Raw genomic sequence first — 14917 nt, 5'->3', positions numbered from 1 at the left:
GAATTTGTAGAAATATCAACAAGCAGCACTGAGGTCACTCAGGAAGGCTCTTTCAGCAGACCTTCACAAACCCGGAACGAGTATTCCCTGGAAGGACAGCAATTCCAGTGCACGGGAACACCAGTATTTCCAAGGTGCCCTCCAAGTCACACTCCATCGTCCCAGCACCGTGTCTGCCCCTACACCCAAAGGACTGCAATGCATCGGGAAGACAGCTCACCGCCACCTTCTCCAGGGAATTGCAGATGGGAAGGTATTTATGGCCGACCGAATGATGACCACATCCCATCACTGAATTTTAAAAAATGGAAATTCACAGACTGTTCGTGTTCTCTTTGTTTCCTCCATACAAACCACATTCCCAGCTAATTTTGTGTCACCTACAAATGTGGAGCATTAGATTTTGTCTGACCATCAAATACATCAAATCCATTTGAGATTAGTTGGATGTCAACCACTAATCCAATTTCTTCCACTTATTTTTCTGTCTGTTAAAGAATTCTCAATCCATGCCATTACATTCCCTCCAATCCCACATGTGCCAATTTTGCTCTTAAGTGGGACCTTGTTAAAAGGTTTCTGAAAATCCCAATAAACAATGCCTCGGTTTTATCTACTCTGCTGTCTACAGGCAGACAGGAAAACAAAGCCAGCAGTGTTTATTAACTGACATCTCGCTTTCAGAGCAACATGCTTGGCACTGTCAGAACACAGAGAGCGGATATCAAGGAGTCAGCCAGTGACAAGTGGAGTTCCACAGGGGGCAGCGTTGGGATCACAATGTACACACTACACATTAATAGTCTGGACAAAGGATGTGAGGGGGTACGGGAAACAGTTTTCTCTGAAACATCCTACGGATGAAATGCTTGCCATATGCGGAGGAGTTATACGGTAGGCCTGACGGATGGGGAGCTTTATAGCTGCTGGAGCAGTTACAATGCAGGTCTGACAGATAGGGAGTGATATAGCTGCTGGAGTACTTACAGAGTAGGCTTGCTGGAGGGGGAGTAATATCACTGGTGCAGTTAAAAAGTTGGCGAGACGGGGAGTGATATCGCTATTGAAGCAGTTGCAGAGTAACCTTGGCAGATAGGGAGTGATAGAGCTGCTGGAGCAGTTGCAGAGTGAGCCTGACAGATGGTGATTGAGATAGCGGCCGGAGCAGTTACATCGTAAACCTAACAGACGGGGATTGACGTCGCTGCTGGAGAAGATGCAGAATAGGCTTGACAGATGGTGAGTAATATAGCAGCTGGAACAGATACAGAGTAGGGTTGACAGATGGGGAGTGATAAAGCTGCAGGAGCAGCTATAGAGTAGCCCTGAGAGATGGGGAATGATATAACCGCTGGAGCAGTTTATACAGTAGGCCTGACAGATGGGGAGTGATAGAGCTGCAGGAGCACTTGCAAAGTAGGCCTGACAGATGGGGAGTGATATAGCTACTGGAGCAGGTGACAGATGTAAGGAGGGCTCTGGAGGCTGGTGTAGGTTGCAGAGACATGGTGGACTGATGAATGTCAGAAGTTCATAGGGACAGGGAGGTCTGTAGATGTATGAGAAGGTAACAGAGACAGTGCAGGTTGCAGTGTTTGAAGTGGATTCAGTGTGTGGGCTAATGTCACAGAGGCAGGCGACGCCCTAGTGATTGGAGGAGAACACAAACGGAGGGATGCTATAGGATATGATCTTCCAGAGATAGGGAGTATTCCAGCGGCTAACGGAAGTTACAAAGATAGGCGGGGTTATCGGGCTGCAGGAGGAATCAGATTTGGAGGGTTGGAGAGGCTCGAAGAGATTGGACAGTTGGGGAGTATTCCACGGTCTGAGAAAATTCCAGTAATTGGTGATAGTGTAGTTTAGGAGAAAGTTAGGACTGCAGATGCTGGAGATCAGAGCTGAAAATGTGTTGCTGGAAAAGCGCAGCCGGTCAGGCAGCATCCAAAGAGCAGGAGAATCGACATTTCGGGCATGACCTCTTCTTCAGGAATAGTGTAGTTTACATAGTTAGTGGGAATAGTGAGGACTGACAGTGAGACAGAGCCAGGGAGTGCTACACAGAAATATAGGATATCAGAATCAAGAGTGTGTTGCTGCCTGACCCACTGTGCTTTTCCAGCATCCGAGGTTCAGGAACATTTTGGGCTGGAGCCCATCATCAGGAATGAGTAGTAGGGAAAGGATGGTGTACAGAGATAGGGAGGAACTGGAAGAGTTTACCGCGATAGTGAGGTTTGCGGTGATGGTTTTGCGATTGGATGATGTTAGTAATTAAGAGGGGTGTAGAAACTGGATGATTCTTCAGACTGAAGGAGGTTACAGAAAGTGAGACCTGTAGGGATTGGGCTTGAATACAGCAGCAAAGAGGATATTTCATGTACATGGATGTCGCTTTAGTGACCACATGTGGTTACATAGATAGGAAGGCTGGTAGTGACGGCAGGGGGTAGAGTTATGGAGCAGTGTCGTGACGGGAGAAGGTCTCAGCGATAGAGGAGATTGCAGACATTGGGAGGGTTATTGCGGCTTCAGGACACTGTACACAGGGAGGGCCGCCGGGATAGGAGCAGGTTACACAGGCAGGAAAGGCTGGAGGGACTGGAGGAGTTTATAAAGATAGGGAGTTCTGTAAGGTTGGTGGATGATTAGAGGTCCTGTGGTGGTGTAGGATGGGAGGCAGGAATGTTATACGAATTGAAGTTTACAGTGATATCGTGTGCTCTAGGAACTGGAGGAGGGTATACAATTGGTCGATGCTGGACGTTGTTACAGGGACGGGGTGAGCTTGAGGTATTATGCAAGATTAAAAAAAGAGATTATTGTAATGACGAGGGGAGGGGATTCCTGAGATTTGGCATGTCATCCACTCTGGTGCATTTTACAGTCACGGGCAGATAGTCAGCATTGAAGTAGGTTTTAAATTTGCAGAGGGATTGTCGGGAGGGGAGGAGGTTACACAGCTAGGGACTGTTCTCAGAGTTCGAAGCATTCAAGGCACTAGCTCAGGTGAGTTGGACTGAAGGGTCTGTTTCCTTGCCGTATGACTCTATGGTGCGACAATAGAGAATGTTGGAGTGTAAATAGAGAACAAAAAAGATCTCAGGCTTTAATAGCACCTTCTCGCGTTCGGCTTGCTTTCCCCTCCATTGTCCTGATGCTCACGAAGACAGTATACGTCTGGATTGATAACTGTGACACACCTGATGCTGTCCCAGATAGGCACAGTGCAGCAGAGCTGAAAGTAATCCTCTCAGAAAGGGTGGGGATTGTGCCTGGAATCTTCATGCTCTGTGTTCACCCTTCAGCACTGTATCTACGCCTTGTCTTCAGGACCGATATTTCGAGCTATTTAAATGCTCTCTGCTCTGTTCCCTGTGAATGATCTTACCTCACTGCAGGATTTATTGAGGATTCCAGATCACCCTTACCTTTGTCTCTCTGGCCGACTAACCATCTTCAATGTGGTGATTGATGAGACATCCAGCAGTTGCGAAGTCTATTGAGTCAGGAACTTCCTGAGTACCTAGAGGAGACAGAGAAATAGAGACAATGGGAAATTAGACTGATGCAGTGAGGGTTACACAGGGAGAATGGTACTGAGTGCTACAGAGATCAGAAAAATCACAATCTGCATCCCTGGCCTGTGCTGCTGCGTCTCTCTGGAATGCAGAAATCTGTTGGCTCAGGATCTGGAAAAGCGACAGAGTGAGAGTCATTGACAGTGGCAGCAATTAGACCCACACAGTGATGGATACCAAATGGAGAGATACTGAGTGATATCACCAGCATGAAGGAATGATTTCAGGATCAAGCAATGGGCATGATGAAAGGTTTTTGATTCATTGGTTCTAACAGGAAATTCTGGGAAAAAAGTCAATAACCATGTTCTTTCTTTGGAATGGACAAAGTATCTTCAATAAGGTAGATGGACTTGTGACACAGAGATAAATAAGATTTGGTCACCAAAATATTTGGGGAAACAAAAGGTGGAACCTAAGTATTCAATTCCACTCATCCTTGAGGGGTCTCAGGCAGAACGAGAGTACAGGATGGGTAACACTGTCAGTAATGGGTAACAAAGGGATTACAGAGAAAGCATTTGGTCTCAGATTATGCAGCTGAATCCGCCTGAATGCAAATTCTGGGCAACACGTGTCAAAAGCACTGCAGCAGAATTTTTTTTAGGATGCCTAGCAGCATTTCATTGCTCAACACTGTTACACGTTCGAACGAATTCCCGTGCAATGCAAAGGCACCGTGTTAATTTTGGGATACTTCAATCTTTGGAATGTTTTTGTCAGTGTTTCTTTGAATAACATATTGTGCAAATGACCAGGGACATGACTATCCCAGATCGACCGTTGGGTGATGACGCTGAGTGAAGGAGTGTTATTACAATGAGATATCCTCTGGGAAATTGTAGTACAGTGGAATTCAGTGAGATGATGGATTTTTAAAGTGACCATAAAGCACACCCAAAACAATTTATGTGCGTTTGAGAGGAGAACTGACCTAGGTAAACAGGGACAACAGTGAAATGTGTGGCTGTAAATGGACAGTGGAAAACATTTACAGTCATAGAGATGCACAGCACAGAAACAGAGCTTTTGGTCCAACTCATCCACGCCACCCACATATCCTATTATAGTCTCGTCTTTTTTGCCAGCACTTGGCCCAAATCCCTCTCAATCCTTTCTGTTTGCTTACCCCTCCAGTTGCCTTTTAAATACTGTAATTGTACCAACCTCCACCACTTCCTCGAGCAGTTCATTCGATACACACATCACCCTCTGCCTGTAAAAGTTGTCCCTTAGGTTCCTTTCATATCTTTCCCTTCTCACCCTGAACCTAGGCTGTCCGGTTCTGGACTCCACTATTTCAGTGAAAAGACCTTGTCTGTTAGACCTATCCATACCTCTCTTATAAACATCTGTATGGTCTCACCTCAGCCTCAAATATCCCCAGCCCATTCAAACCCTCCCTGTAGCTCAAATCCTCCAATCCTGGCAACATCCCTGTAAATCTTTTCTGAAACCTTTCTATTTACACAACATCCTTCCGACCAGGAGCAGACCGAAACTGCATGCAATATTCCACAAGTGACTCATCCAAAGTCATGTACAGCCAGAACATGACCTCCCAACTCCTCTACTCAATGATCTGATCAGTGAATGCAAGCATACCAAACACCTTCTTCACTATCCTATCTACCTGCGACTTCACTTTCAAGAAGCTATGAAACTGCATTCCAAAGTTTCTTTATTGAATAACACTCCCTAGGAACATACCATTATGCACGTAAGTCCTGCTGAGATTTGCTTTTTCAAAATGCAGCACCTCACATTTATCTAAATTAAACTCCATCTGCCACACATCAGCCCAGAGACCAATTTGATCTGGATCCCGTTGTAATCTGAGGTAACATTCTTCGCTATCCACAACACCTCCAATTTTGGTGTCATCTGCAAACTTACTAACGACACCTCCTGTATCCACATCCAACTCATTTATATAAATAGCAAAAATAGTGGATCCAGCACCGATCCTTGAGGCACTCAACTGGTCACAGGCCTCCAGTCTGAAAAACAACCCTCCACCACCACCCTCTGTCTTCTACATTTGAGCCAGTTCTGTATCCAAATGGATGGTTTTCCCTGTATTCCATGAAATTTAACGTTGCTCACCAATCTCCCATGTGGAAATTCTTCAAACACCTTATTGAACTTATATCGCTCACATCGACAGCTCTGCACTCGTCAATCCTTTTTGTTACTTATTCAAAAACCGCAATCACTTTCTTGAGACATGATTTCCCACGCACAAAGCAATGCTGACTATCCCAAATTAGAAACTCCCTTTCCAAATACATGCAAATTCTGTCCCTTATGATTCCCTCCTTCAACTTGCCCACCACTGACGTCAGGTGAACCGGTCTGTAGTTCCCTAGCTTTTCCTTACCATCTTGCTTAAATGGTGGCACCAGTCTAACCAACCTCCAGTCTTTAGGTACCTCACCTCTGACTATGATACAAATATTTCAGCACGGGGCACAGCAATCACTTCCCTAGCTTCTGACAGAGTTCTCGGGTACACCTGACCAGGTCCTGGTAAGGCCCCAAGGAGTGTTGCTGAACCAAGAGACCTTGGAATGCAGTTTCATAGCTTCTTGAAAGTGGACCCATAGGTAGATAGAATAGTGAAGAATCCGTTTGGTATGCTTTTCTTTATTGGTCAAAGTACTGAGTGCAAGAGATGGGAGGTCATGTTGCGGCTGTACTGGACATTGGTTAGGGAACTGTTGGAATATTGCATTTAATTCTGGTCTCCTTCCTATCAGAAAGATGTTGCAAAACTTGAAAGAGTTCAGAAAAGATTTACAAGGATGTTGCCAGGGTTGAAGAATTTGAGCTATAGGGAGAGACTGAAAAGGCTGGGGATGTTTTCCCTGGAGTGTAGAAGGCTGGGCGGTGACCTTATACAGGTTTACAAAATTGTGAGAGGCATGGACAGGGAGTCCAGAACGAGAGGGCATAGATTTAGGGTGAGGGGGAAAGATATAAAAGAGACCTAAGGGGCAACTTTTTCACACAGAGGGTGGTACGTGTACGGGATGAACAGAGGAAGTTGTGGAGGTTGGTACAAGTGCAACATTTAAGAGGCATTTGGATGCATGTATGAATAGGAAGGGTTTGGATGGATATGCGCCTGGTGCGACTAGATTCGGTTGGGATATCTGGTCGGTATAGACGGGTTGGACTGAATGGTCTTTTTCCATGCTGTACATCTCTATGATTCTAAGACCTGATAAGGTCCTGGGGACTTATTCACCCTTCTGCGTTTCAAGACATTCAGCACCTCGTCCTCTATAATATGGACATTTTGCAAGTTGACACCACCTATTTCCCTCCATAGAACATAGAACATTATAGTGCAGTACAGGTCCTTCAGCCCTTGATGTTGCACCGCCCTGTCATATTAATCTGAAGCCCATCCCACCTGCACTATTCCATGTACATCCATATGGCTATCTAATGACGACTGAACTGCACATAAACTTGGCGAAACTGCAACCGTTGCAGGCAAAGCATTCCATAACCTTACTACTCTGAGTAAAGAAACTACGTCTGACATCTGTCTTATACCTATCTCCCCTCACTTTAAAGTTGTGTCCCCTCGTGTTTGCATTTCCCATACTTGGAACAAGGCTCTCCGTGTCCACCCTATCTAACCCTCAGATTATCATGTATGTACTATTGAGTCACCTCTCAACCTTCTTCTGTCTAACGAGAACAGCGTCAAGGCGCTCAGATGTTTCTCGTAAGGCACTCCTTCCATACCAGGCAACATCCTATAAAATCTCCTCTGCACACTTTCCAAAGCTTCCACATCCTTCTTATAATGCGGTGACCGGAACTGTACAAAATACTCCAGGTGTGGCCGTACCAGAGCTTTGTCCAGCTGTAGCTTAACCTCCTGGTTCCGAAACTCAATCCTACTATTAATAAAGGGCAAAACACTGTATGCCTTCTTCATAACCTTGCCAATCTGGGTGGCAATTTTCAGGGATCTGTGTACATGGACACCGAGATCTTTCTGCTCAGCTGCACTCCCAAGAATCTTACCATTAGCTCAGTACTTTGCATTCCAATTACTCCGTCTAAAGTGTATCACCTCACACTTGTCCACATTAAATTCCATTTGCCACTTCTCAGCCCAGCTCTGCATCCTATCTATGTCTCTCTGCAACCTACTACATCCTTCATCACTGTCCACAACTCCACCGACCTTATTGTCGTCTGCAAATTTACTAACTCGCCCTTCTAAGCCCTCATCCAGGTCATTTATAAAAATGACGAACAGCAGTGGATCCAAACACCGACCCTTGTGCTACGTCGCTAGTAACTGGACACCAAGATGAACATGTCCCATCAACTACAACCCTCTGTTTTCTTTAAGCAAACCAATTACTGCTATGTCTCCAACAATCCCATGCCTCCACATTTTGTATAATAGCCTACTGTGGGGAACCTTTTCGAACGCCTTCCTGACATCCAAAGGGTAAGGCCTCTTATAGTTCATGACGGATATCGACGTGCTAAACCCAGGAGATGGGAATATAATCATTCCATTCCTGGTGCTCTAGACAAGCAGCAAATACACACTATTGTCGGCACTCCTCATTCATCCAGATTGAACCCTATCTGCTATTTGTCAATTTATTCACCCATTAGATCAATATCCTTTTGTAATCTTAGAAAACCTTCTTCAAAATACGGATGTGGGTGAATGTGACTCCTCATGCCGACTTTGAGACCTGCAAGTCAATCAGCCCAGCCAGACTTGACCCGGCGGTTCTGCGGATGGTTTCGCCTTCGAGGGCGCATTTGCCCCCGTGTTCAGGCCAAGTTTCGTCCATTTCCCACGGTGGGAAGTGGTCCAAACAGGGATGGGAGTGAACATGACTACTCATAACGACTTTGAGTCTTCCAAGCTGGCAAGCTCACCCGGATTTGACCCAGCGGTTCTGCCGATAGCCTCGCCGTCGAGGGCGGACCGTCCCACGTGTTCAGGCCGAATTTCGTGCTTTTTTAACGGTGGGAAGTGGTGAAAATGGGGATAGGAATGAACGTGACTGCTCATACCGACTTTCAGAATTCCAAGCCGGGTAACTCAGCCGGATTTGGCCTGGCGGTTCTGCCGACGGCCTCGCCTTCGAGGGCGGACCCTCCTCAGAGTGCAGGCCGGATTTCGTGCATTTCCAACGGTGGGAACCGGTCCAAACTGGGATGGGAGTGAATGCGACTGCTCATACCAACTTTGAGACTTCTAAGCCGGGTTGCTCAGCCAGATTTGATCCGGCCGTTCTGCCGATGGTCTCGCCTACGAGGGGGAGCGCCCCCCGCGTTCAGGCCGAAGTTCGTGCATTTTTAACGGTGGGAAATGGTCCAAACGGGGATGGAAGTGAACGTGACTGCTCATACCGACTTTGACACTTCTAAGCCGGCTACCTCAGCCGGACTTAACCTGAGGGTTCAGCCGACGGCCTCGCCTTCGAGGGCGGACCATCTCCCGTGTTCAGGACGAATCTTATGTATTTTTAAGGGTGGTAAGTGGTCCAAATGGGGATAGGAGTAAACGTGACTGATCATACCGACTTTGAGACTTTGTGGCCGGGTAGTTCAGCCGGATTTGACCCGACGGCTCAGCGGATGGTCTTTCACTTCTCGACAATACATCAGCAATCACGTTTTCAAGACCTGCCTCGCGCACAATTTTCAAATTGAGAGGATGTAACTGCAATCTCCAGCTAAACATTCTAGCATTTTCTTTCTTAAATTTCTCCAACAAACTTCAATGGGTTTCGATCAGTGTATATGGTTGTCTCAGATGTGTTGCTGGTAATATGAACGCTGAAATATCGTATTGTCAACACGAAGCTCAAAGTCTCTTTCTCAGCTTTCGAATATTTCGACCAAATAACGTTCACCTACTGGAGAAATGCTCAATAGGTCTTTCTATCTTGACGTCAGCTTCCTGGAAGAGCGCAGCATTGACACGCACATCACTTGCATTTATAGCCACCTTAAAGGCTTTGTATAATCAGGTGTAGCTGATACTGAGGCAGTGGTTAACACATTTTTCATGCCGTCAAATGGCTTTTGACAGTCCGTTGTCTACTGAAACTCCTTACCTTTCTTTAGCAATTCAGTGAGTGGAGCAGCCACACTCCTAAAATTAGGCACGAACGTTCGACAAAATCCATTCAATCCCAGGAACTGTAGTAATGCTCCTTTTGTCAATGGTGTCGGAAATTACCTGATTACCATCCTTTTTCCATCCCATGGCACCATGTATCTGTGTCCATTAACATGACTCAGGAGAATGACTTGTATTTTGGCAAATTCACGTTTAGCTAGCTTTATCACGAAGCCTGCCTTCCGAAGTTGATTGAACAAGTCTCACAAGTGTTGTAAATATTCCGTCCATGAATGACTAAAAATCACCAGGTCATCAATGCACAACACATAGTTGGATAATACAGCAAGGTTTTGGTGAGTTTCTAAAATGTGGCTGACACATTTTTCATAATAAATGTACGTTGCTTGTCTCACATTTTCAACACAGTCTTCCAACCGCAGAAGTGGATCTGCATCAGTGTTTGTAACTGCATTGACTTTGCAATAATCCACACATAACCCTTAGGCACTATCTGATTTTGGCACCATGGTTTTGGGTGAGTTCCAGTCACTGAAACTCACATCGATTATGCCATCTTGGAGAATGTATTCAATCTCCTTCTGGACCTGTGCCAACTTAAGAGGTTTATGCTTATAAGGACGTTTCTTAATCGTAACAGTATCTCCTACATCTACATTATGCACAAGTAGATAAGTACTTCCCAGTTAATTTCCGCATATCTCCCCATGTGATAGTAATAACTCGTTCAGGTAATTCCAATTTTTCTCAGGAAGGTAACTCAATAATTTACCACAATTTTAGACAACTTCCTTATTGTTCAATTTAAGTTGAGGAATGTCCAGTTCAGAATCCTCTGAATTTGATTCTTCTTTCGTCATTCTTATAATTAAGACTTTCTCCTCTTGCTTTCCTTCCCTGTCAAAACACGTTTTGAGCATATTCATATAACACAGTATGTGAGATATCTTTCTGTCTGGAGTCCCTATCAAGTAGTTATCCCCACTCAATTTCCTTTTCACTTGATAAAGTCCACTAAATCTTGCTTTTAACAGTTCACCTATTATTGGAAATAACACTAATACATCATCACAGATAGCAAAATTGCATTTTTTGGAATTCCTATCCTCTTCCTGTTTCGAAGCAAGCTGCAATACTTTTAAATGCTGACGAGGCAATTTCCCTGCTCAAAATTTGGGAGAAGATTTGTAGCTCGGGTGCTCGTTGTTGTGGTTCTGTTCGCCGTGCTGGGAATTTGTCTTGCAACGTTTCGTCCCCTGTCTAGGTGACATCCTCAGTGCTTGGGAGCCTCCTGTGAAGCGCTTCTGTGATGTTTCCTCCGGCATTTATAGTGGCCTGTCTCTGCCACTTCCGGTTGTCAACACACACCGGATCATCAACGCCACACTCACAGGAATCCGATTCACTAGTGAAGAAGAAAAGGACAACCAACTCCCATTCCTAGACGTGATAGTACAAAGAACACCGAACGGAGAATTCACCACAAAGGTTTACAGGAAAGCTACACACACAGACCAATTCCTAAACTATGAAAGAAACCAACCCAACACATACAAACGAAGTTGCATCAAGGCACTATTGAAATGGGCCACAACACACTGCAGCACACCAGAACTGCAAAAAGAGGAAGAGGAACACCTCCACAAGATATTCGTCAAAAACGGATACACCGCAATTTCATCAACAGATGTCTAAGAGAAAGACAACGGAAGAAGGACATGCCGCAACCCAAAGGGCTAGCCACACTACCATAAATCAGGACCATTTCAGAACTGACAGTCAGATTACTGCGACCACTAGGACTAATCACAGCACACAAACCAACAGCCACTCTAAGACAACAACTCACCAGAACGAAAGACCCGATACCCAACATGAGCAAAACCAATGTAGTGTACAAAATCCCATGCAAAGACTGCACAAAACACTACATAGGACAAATAGGAAGACAGCTAACGATCCGTATCCGTGAACACCAACTCGCCACGAAACGACACGACCAGCTATCCTTAGTAGCCACACACACAGATGACAAGCAACATGAATTCGACTGGGACAACACTGCCATAATAGGGCAAGCCAAACAGAGAACAGCCAGGGAATTCCTAGAAGCATGGCACTCATCCACAGACTCTATCAACAAACACATCGACCTGGACCAAATATACCGGCCACTACAGTGGACAGATGGAACTGACAACCGGAAGCGGCAGAGACAGGCCACTATAAATGCCGGAGGAAACATCACAGAAGCGCTTCACAGGAGGATCCCAAGCACTGAGGATGTCACCTAGACAGGGGACGAAACGTTTGCAAGACAAATTCCCAGCTCGGCGAACAGAACCACAACAATTTCCCTGCGCAACTATGCATCCCGAAAATTTGAGTCCTATTCCAAATGTGTTGCCTTTGAATTCTGAATTACGAATTTCTCCTTAATCAATTTAAACGATATTCTCTTTGATTCCCAAAAACTAACACAAATGGATGAAACTTGGTCGATTCATTTGATGCATCTATGATCATAAAAAGCACAAATGCAATTCCCTTAGTCTAATCATCTGGATAGTCCTGAGCATAAGCCCTCAACATGGTCTTTAATGTTTCATGTTACCTTTCTAGTGCTCCCTACGATTTTGGATGGTACGCAGTAGATTTGAATTGCTTCATTCCTAAATGGCCCTTCCTTGAATAGTTTGGGTATGAAGTGTGAACTTTGATTTCACTGTATCTCTATTGGTAGTCCGCATCTTTTTAAAAAATATATTAATTCCTCTACAATCATTTTAGCTGTGATATTGCATCTGGAGATGGCCTCTGGAAATCTAGTCGATACATCTATTATTGTCAACAAATACTGATTCCCACTTTATTGTTTGAGGTGGGGGACCTAGCCAATCAATTAAGACACTTGTCAAAGATTCCTCAAATGCAGGAATAGTTATTAAAGATGCAGGTTTCATTACCACCTAAGGATTTCCAATTACCTGACACGTATGCCATGTCTGGCTAACTTCAACTACATGCTGGTGCAGTCGCGGTGTGCAAAAATGTCTTTGTATTTCAGCCTGTGTTTTCGTCACTCAGAAATGACCTCCAATTAGTCATCATGCGCCACTCACAACACCTCCTTTCTTGACTGAATTGGCAATACGATTTGATGCATTGATGCCCATTTCTCATCTCCTTGAATATGTGATCGTCTCTATTTCCTCATTAGGACATGATTTTTAAGGTAATAACACTTCAGGATTCATTCAGAATCCCTACTGTATATGCATTTTTAAAATTACAATTGCTTAAAATTTCCATCTTTCTGCAGTAACACAATTAGGTTAGCTGAGCTAAAAAAAATGCATCATATCCTGCCTGCTCCTGTTTTCTCTCAACTATCTGATTGAACTAAGTGTCTACTAATGCCACTTCAGCTAGCTTATCTTTACATTTTTCATCTCTCTTGTTTCAACTGGTGACATTGGGGCCTTGTTACCCCACAATCAGGAAAGATAACGGGATAAGACTCCTGCATTGCTTCAGATGCCTGTGGCTCTGCTGGCTTTTCAACCAGAGTAGGCAGCACTTCCACGTGAATCAACTAAACATTTCGCAAAGACTAATCGTATTCCTGGAGCTGGCAGTGTGTCCAACACTCCTACCACAATATCTCCACACGTTTCTTGAAACTCTGCACTTGCTTTACACAATTTTGCACTTTCTGTCTCACCGTGAATTCCCTTTCGCAGTACCTTTTCTGGAAATAGTCCTTCAGGCGCACATATCTCCTCATCTTTCAGCAGTACAGACTGAGAGGATGCTGTGTACCTTAATATCATATTTCCTTTACCTGCTACACCTGGCCTAAGTGAATAAGCTTCGCAGTTACATTTTATAAGCAGATCCGGTAGTTCATCATTAACCAACATCCAATAAGCTTGCACACTCTGATGCAGCTTTATAGCTTCCACTGTGCCTTCTGTTACCGCTCCAACAAAACTCCCAGGCTTAATCTGTTTTCCTACATCTGTACTTTTTACTCGCCTGGCCCACCAAACAGAGTAATTTCATGAGACCTAACTCATTGCAAAGAAAACACCGGAGCTTTTCTAAATTCTTTGTTCTCCTCACGGCTTTCTTTTTTTTCCTGTAGTAGGTTGTTCTTATGATCTTCACTGTGATCTACGTTTCCCTTTCCACGTGAGGATTTCTCTTTGGCCCAACTTCTATCCCTCATGGACTTAAATTGATTCTGGAAGCCAAACCGTGTTGTATGGATCAATTCATATCATCAACCACTTCAGATGCTAACCTTGCTGTTTTAACTCTCTGCTCTTCCAAATGAGTTTGCACTTTGTCAAGCAAGAATTTTTGAACTCCTCCAAATTAATTGTCACTCAATGAGCATCGTAGTTTTTCTTGATTTTTAACGATCTTATCCATCTTTCAAAATTATTTTGTTTGATCCTTTCAAATGCAAAATAGGTTCGACAAGGTTCCTTCCTTTGATTCCTAAAACATTCTGACTTACAGGTTATGAGGTCAGAAGTGCAGAAGGAGGGGAGAGAATCCAATTTCAACATTGACACTGACTCAACTAACCCCAGACTGAACCGACCTGACCAACTAGAGTGCTGGCGACGTCCTCTAGATAATAAACATTTATTTTTAAAGACTTAAAAGTTATCTGCCTGTGGCATTATTGATATGTATAAACAGAAGGACGCCAATAAACATTTAAGAATTCAGACACATTGGTCATTCAGAACCTCTCTAAGAAAAATCACGAACAACAAAACTTGTTGTGACAACATGTGACATTTTGCTTTGGACTGAATTCAATAAATGTAAGTTTCACTGTTTTGAAGCCATAAAAGTGTATTAAGGTGTTTATGAATTTATACAAAACAAAATGCAGAAGTGACTTGTGTGTTGAAGATACAAAATTGCCTTATTCGTACAATTAGAGGAATGACCAGGCAATTCGACACTTCCTATACCCACTGCAAATCTACTGGTTGGTGCTTGTTCAAATGAAGGGGAGCACGTTAACAACATATAGATTATGTGTTTGGGTTTGGTGGTAGGAGGTTCAGACATTTGCAGCATTGCAAATGGACAACATAGCTGAAAAATCTAGCCTGCGATAAGAAAATATCCATCATTTTCCCTCACAACTAACTTCACTCGAGCAATTGGTGAT

This window comes from Chiloscyllium punctatum, chromosome 19 (assembly GCF_047496795.1).
Source record: "Chiloscyllium punctatum isolate Juve2018m chromosome 19, sChiPun1.3, whole genome shotgun sequence".
Taxonomy (NCBI): Eukaryota; Metazoa; Chordata; class Chondrichthyes; order Orectolobiformes; family Hemiscylliidae; genus Chiloscyllium; species Chiloscyllium punctatum.
The sequence above is the reverse complement of the archived record's forward strand: the minus strand, read 5'-3'. Positions refer to the sequence as shown.